Source organism: Leptonychotes weddellii, chromosome 11 (assembly GCF_054177405.1).
Source record: "Leptonychotes weddellii isolate Sample4059 chromosome 11, ASM5417740v2, whole genome shotgun sequence".
NCBI lineage: Eukaryota > Metazoa > Chordata > Mammalia > Carnivora > Phocidae > Leptonychotes > Leptonychotes weddellii.
In genome coordinates, this window is record NC_138379.1 from 5922458 (window position 1) to 5928867 (window position 6410).

General features: G+C 44.9%; 1 long non-coding RNA gene across 15 annotated transcripts in view; it reads left to right on the forward strand.

Moving 5' to 3' along the window:
• The window catches only part of LOC115943228 (uncharacterized), a 38411-nt gene that overhangs the window by 6486 nt on the left and 25515 nt on the right, over positions 1–6410 (forward strand). For 13 of the 15 annotated variants that reach the window (XR_014138486.1, XR_014138478.1, XR_014138473.1 and 10 more), the window contains one exon: positions 1073–1353. This is a non-coding gene — a long non-coding RNA (uncharacterized LOC115943228). Of the gene's footprint in view, positions 1–1072; positions 1354–3187; positions 3361–6410 lie in introns of all 15 variants that reach the window. The other 2 variants (XR_014138481.1, XR_014138482.1) reach the window with 1 other exon arrangement.

Below are 6410 nucleotides of genomic sequence, written 5' to 3' on the forward strand. Positions count from 1 at the left end.
CTCTGTAGCACTTATCACCTTCTGACTCCAAGTTTCCCTTCTTTCATTGTTTATTATCTTTCACCTCTAGAATGGAAGTTCCATGAGGGAATCAATGTGTGCCTGTTGGGTTACCTGTTCTAGTCTGCTGTCTAACCAACACATAGTAGGCACTCAGCATGTATTTGTGGTATGAATTAAAGTCACATTCAGTGCTTTTACCTGTATCAATACTATTTAACATCTAATAAGAAATTGCTGTAATAATTTGCCCTGTTCCTTAGAATATCTCACATTTTTTAAAGCCTCAAATGCCTGAAAATGTCTTTATTCCATACTTGAGGTTAGTCTAGGTATAGAATTTTCCCTCAGAAGTTTGAAGGCATGGCCCTTTGTTTTCTCCCTTCATGCGTGGCCATTGCACTCGACCAGGTGATCTGTGTATGTAGTCTGCCTTCTTCTCCCTCTGTTATTTTTGCTTATTTATTGGTCTGAAGTTTATAGCTTGCTCTCTCTTCCATGCTCTAGGAACTCTGATCCCACAGTTGGGCAATAAAGTAGAGATACTGGGTGTGGGCAGAATTGTAAAGATAAGCTACAGAAGGCTCAAACCTGGTAGTAGGATCTTTTTGGCAAGTGATGATAGCTAACAATTACTGAATTCTTATAATAATCTGAATACTTTCATCGGTAACATGCTAAGCACTTTTTTTTTTTTTTAACATGCTAAGCATTTTTTACGTGCTCTCTATCATTTAATCCTTCCAACAACTCTCTGGGACAGGAACTATTACTGTGTCAGCTCTACCAGCTAGAAACTGCCAGGGCCATGCCCTGAGCCCAGGCAGCCTGATCCCAGAGCTGTACTGGAAACCACTTTGATGAACTGCCCACTCTGTTCGTATTAGAAAAGCCCCACTACTCAGTTACCAGCCTGCCAAAGCCAGGCCTGCAATCCTGCCTAGGGGGTGGGGAATGAGGCTGGGTAACAACCCTTCCATTTATTCAGTGAAGCTTGTTGAATGAGTGCTTCAGTGGCAAGTTTTTAAGAACATAAATGCCAAAAAGCAATGATGTTTATTTTCTTTCCCAGATCTCTGCCTTCCCAAGATCATCTACTCTTAGCCTCCTTTGGTGAATCTCAGAGCACTGAGAAATTGTTGCCTCTTTGATAGGAGGCTTACACAGGCATGACATCAAGACAGCTGTGTGAGTCTCTCAGATGGCACTGCACAGCATATAAATCATGAACCAAATAACCAGACTCGTTCTTTGGCTGGATTACATGTTCTCCTGGGATATCAGAATCGTTCAACTGAGGCCACAGAAAGAAGTAGTGAAGATCAAGACACCACGACAAATCACAGCCACCTTGTAAGTGCAGATATTTTCAATCATCTAGGTAGCTAGAACTTTGTATATGTGATATCCTTTTTTACTAAAATTAATCAAAGTGAACACATTTGAGGGAATTGAGGGCTCTTGAGTGATTTTATGTATCTCCAGTATCCTAGTCTTTCTTTGGATATTCCCAAAGATCCCTGTTTCTTGCAACAGGATATGTTAAAAACGACATTACTGTTTGGCTTTTGTCAAATGCCCCCTTCACTAGTCCCATTAATTCATTCAGCAAACACCAAACACTTATATGTGCCAGTTGGGAATGCAACAAATGTGTAGGACCAGGTTCTTGCCCTTGGCCTCCTATCTCGTGTTGAGACAGACATCTCTACAGGTAGATGTCTGTGCATTGTGAGGTTAGGAGGGTGCTATGTACTAAGTGTGGTAGAACTGCAGAAAAGGGAGGGCCTGGCCATGAGGCTGGTAAGAGGGGCAATCAGAGAAGGCTTCCTCATGTTTTTGACCACTTGGGGCTGGACTAGTGAGAAGAATGCTGAGAAGGGGTCAGCACTGGATGAGGAGAGGGCAAACAAACATTCTCAGCGGAAAGAAGAAGATTGCTGACCATGACCAGGGACTGCATAGCTCACTCAGGAGAGGGCAAGAGCAGTAGTTTGGGACAGCTGGAGCAGAGAGAGTATTATAGAGACTGGCAGAATGTGAGCTTGGGAGAGCCTGGGGATAGCCTTGAATGCAGGATTAAGGAAGTTAGCCTTTGCTCTCTAGGTGACAAGGAGAATGACACCATGAAATCTTCGCTTTACATAGTTTACCAAGCTGAGAGGTGGAATCAAGTGGGTGCAGCATGAGGGTGGGTCAGAGTGGGGTGCTGAGTAGGTGCTCAGTAAAACAGGAGATGTGATCATTAATTAGATCATTATAATGAACAGTTCAAGATAAAGAGGTCAAGGCTATGAACTGAGGCAGAGAAAGTGGGGGCAAAAACCAGAGGAGAGATTGGAGAAGGTTCCAGAAGTCTGAGTGAACAGGATTGCTAATTAATTGTGAATAGATGGAGGCGTCAGGCTTACAGATAACAGTAGCTGACATGTGTCATCCAGGGCTTACTCTGTAGTTAGGCACTTTGTGTGCAGTATCTTTTTTAATCATAGTAGCCCTATGAGAGTGGTTGTATTACTTTCTGCATTTTATAGGAGAGGGAGTTGGAGCCTGGAGTGGTCAATCAAAGTGACTAGGCAGGTATATCGTGTGGTAGTAGTTAGGATTCGAACCCAAGGGAGTCAGCACCCTTAGCTGCTACACAGTAGCGTCAGCAGCTGACTGGATTTTGGTACCAAGTGACTGGGAAGTGAAGTGACCACCTCAGGAAGCAGTTAATGAGTGACAGATGAGGGCCTGGAACCCACTGGAACCAGTTCTTGCCCCCCCCGCCCACCCCGAGTTCACAAACAGGAGGCTGGGCACCACATCAGGTCATAGCCATGTTGTGTTTGGTTTATAGAATATTTTTAAAAAAGTTTTTGGAACTAACTGCTAACATTAAAAAAATTGAGAGATTCACATTAAAACCTGCTGGATTATCTTGAAAAGTGAGAAGATCTGGCCATACTGGGCCCATATAGCAGCAACCTTTGCTGCTGCTTCTATGTTTCCTTCAGCTAGGGCCTGTGCCCCCTAGTTGGCCAGAGCCCACCAGCCTGGGATCCATGCCCACCTCTGCAGGTACCTGAGTTTGCATCTCTCCACCACAAGCTGGTCCAGTTTGATGCTAGGCTGTGTCTGTGCATTTAATCCTGTGTCGAGCCCAGGCTTCCACTGATGGTTAAATACTCTTTTCGAACTTTAGGGAATATAAGATAAAAACAGCAACATGTTTTGTGTTGTTTGTTTTTTCCCTTCATACTGTGGGAACTGAGAAAAAATAACTGCTGCTCACACTTGAGCGCCCACAAGAGGAGGGTGACATACAGGTCACGCAGGGCGAAGGTGAATGGTCGTAGTTCCCAAAGCCAGCACCAGGTAAGAGGAAATGTCAATCATACCATGGGAAACGGCAGACATAATGGGAGCTTTACAAATCATGCTGTGACTTCTTTCTGTTTAATTTGTTCAGTAATTAATTATTTGCTTGAATTTTGAACTGTGACTTTAGACGTATTATAAGGAAGCTTTGGGGGAAAATACGCACGCACGTATACATGCCTGTGGGGTGTGGGTGGGCCATAGCTTACATTCCATCGCTTGGAATTCTCTGCAGTTTCAAAATGTTATTTTCTAAGTTTAATGATTTTTTTTTTTAAGATTTTTATTTATTTATTTGAGAGAGAGAGAGAGAGAGCATGAGAGGGGGAGGGTCAGAGGGAGAAGCAGACTCCCCGCCGAGCAGGGAGCCCTATGCGGGACTCGATCCCGGGACTCCAGGATCATGACCTGAGCCGAAGGCAGTCGCTTAACCAACTGAGCCACCCAGGCGCCCCATCTAAGTTTAATGATTTATCACAGATTTGAAAACATGTTTCTGTACAATTAAGTTAACATGCGAGTCACAGGATGGCAAACGGGTATTTTTTCCATATTAAATATTTTGTGACGTCTAAGATGTAATAGTCCCCATGGCAGTGGTCAGGTCGGACAAATGACGGGTTTTATGCTTGTGTGTTTGTCTGCAGTTTGTAAACTACACTTAGAGACACAGGTTCAAACGGGTGCAAGAAATAGAGCTGACATCGGAGCTTCAGGAGTTTTGACTCCTCATCGGTGCTCTCTGTGGGACACCGGAAAAATTGTCCTCATGCCCGCCGCCCGTTCAGGAACTGGGGGAAAGCAGCTGCTGATGAGCTGCGTGAATTTCTCAGAGGCCTCCAGGCACCATTCTCGGGTGTCCAGTGGGTCTCAGAGGTTCACTGTCCATCTCGAAAGGGTCTTCTATGCTATCAGATCACAATGACCCAACTCTCAATAGGCCAGCCCTGCAGGCTTTTCCCTGGGAGCTAGACATCCCCGTACAAGGCTCCTACTGCAGATCAACTCAGTCTCTGGAGCCATTTGTACACAGTTAACACCGGACTCATGAGGCCACACTGCTGCTCCTTGGACTTTGACGCCTGCCCAGCACCTTCTCCTTCCTCCTTCCCCTCCCACTCAGAGACTCCCCGCCTTGGATATACACACCCAGCATGTGTTGCAGCCAGCTCTTCAGTTCTTGTCCGTGCCACTCAGAAACCGTGGTTTCTTATTGATATCATATAGACAAGTGCCCAATAGTAGGTACTTAGCACCGTGCTGACCGCCGGGGATACAACAGACAGGTGCCCTTGCTCCTGGGGACAAGATCAGCATGCAGGGATTCATTCGTGAACCAGGTGGCACTTTGTTTCAGTACTAAAACAAGTGGTATTTTGTCTCAGTCTCATTATAATTTCATTTTTGTAGTGTGGCCTAAAAAACCTAGGCTCCCCCCAAAACTCAGCCAAGTGCATGGTAAAATTCGACTTATTCATTCATTTAACAAATATTTAGTAAGCACCTATTATTAGCCAGATGTCAGGACTATAAGAGAGGACAAAACTGTCAAATACCCCTATTCTCTTGGAGCTTACGCTATCACAGAAGGAGACTGAAAAATTGTGTCAATATGTAATCTGAGCTGAGAATTTTGAAGAAAAACCAAGCAGGGTGAGGGAGAGAGAATGACCCGAGGCAGGGGTGGGGGGCCTGCTCTTTGAGGTAGGGTGGCTAGGAAGGCCTTTCTGATGAGGTGACTCCAAGCAGGGCCCAGCAGGAGATGAGGGAGAAGCAGCAGTTTGGAGGAAGTCCTTCCCGGTGGGGGGTGGGGGGGTGGCCACAGGGGCAGATCCTCCAAGTGGCCAGTGGCCTGGCCTGTTTGAGAAAGAAGAAGTCACCAGCTGAACTCCTGAACTCCACCGTTTCCTTGTCTGCAGGCCTGTGGGCTTGTTGGGAGGAACGGATGAAATCATTTATAGAAATATTTATGTCCACCATCAAGCACTGTGTAAAAGTTGTCCTCTTTGTGTTGACTTTGTCAAGTTTTTGTAGAGTGTCTAAACCATCAGGATTATAATTATTATATTACAGCTCTGCCCTTTCCTTTTTTTTATTACTGTGGTGAAATTCACATAACAGGGAGCCTGGGTGGCTCAGTTGGTTAAGCGACTGCCTTCGGCTCAGGTCATGATCCTGGAGTCCCGGGATCGAGTCCTGCATCGGGCTCCCTGCTCAGCAGGGAGTCTGCTTCTCCCTCTGACCCTCCCCGCTCTCATGCTCTCTCTCTCATTCTTTCTCTCAAATAAATAAATAAAATCTTTAAAAAAAAAAAAAAAGAAATTCACATAACATACAATTACCTATTTTAAAGTGTATACTCCAGTGGCCATCTAGTGCATTCACACTCTTATGCAACTACCACCTCGGTCTAGTTTCAAACTTTTTATCATCCCACTCTTAAGTTTTTCATATTAGTTTATGTCACCAGTCTTGAAAAAAGGTCCCTCCCCCCCATATCTGACTTTGTCCTATCTGTTTCTGACTGGCCTTCATCAGTTCCTATGACTCATCCGTGTGTTTATTCAACAGACATCGAGCATCTACTATGCAGTAGGTACTATGCTAGGTAGGTACTGAGGTCACAACAGTGACAAAGGACACACAGGTCCTTGCATTTAGGGGCCTCATAATCTAGTGGGGATTTAGACACTGAATATATAATTACCAGAAAATTAATTTAAATTAGATCAATGCTTGGGGTGCCTGGGTGGCTCAGTGGGTTAAACGTCTGCCTTCAGGGGCGCCTAGGTGGCTCAGTCATTGAGCATCTGCCTTCAGCTCAGGTCATGATCCCAGGGTCCTGGGATCGAGCCCCGCATCAGGCTCTCTGCTCTATGGGAAGCCTGCTTCACCTCCACTCTCCCTACTTGTGTTCCCTCTCTCGCTGTGTCTCTCTCTGTCAAATAAATAAAATCTTTTTTATTTATTTTTTTTATTTTAAATATTTTTATTTATTTATTTGACAGAGAGAGACACAGCGAGAGAGGGAACACAAGCAGGGAGAG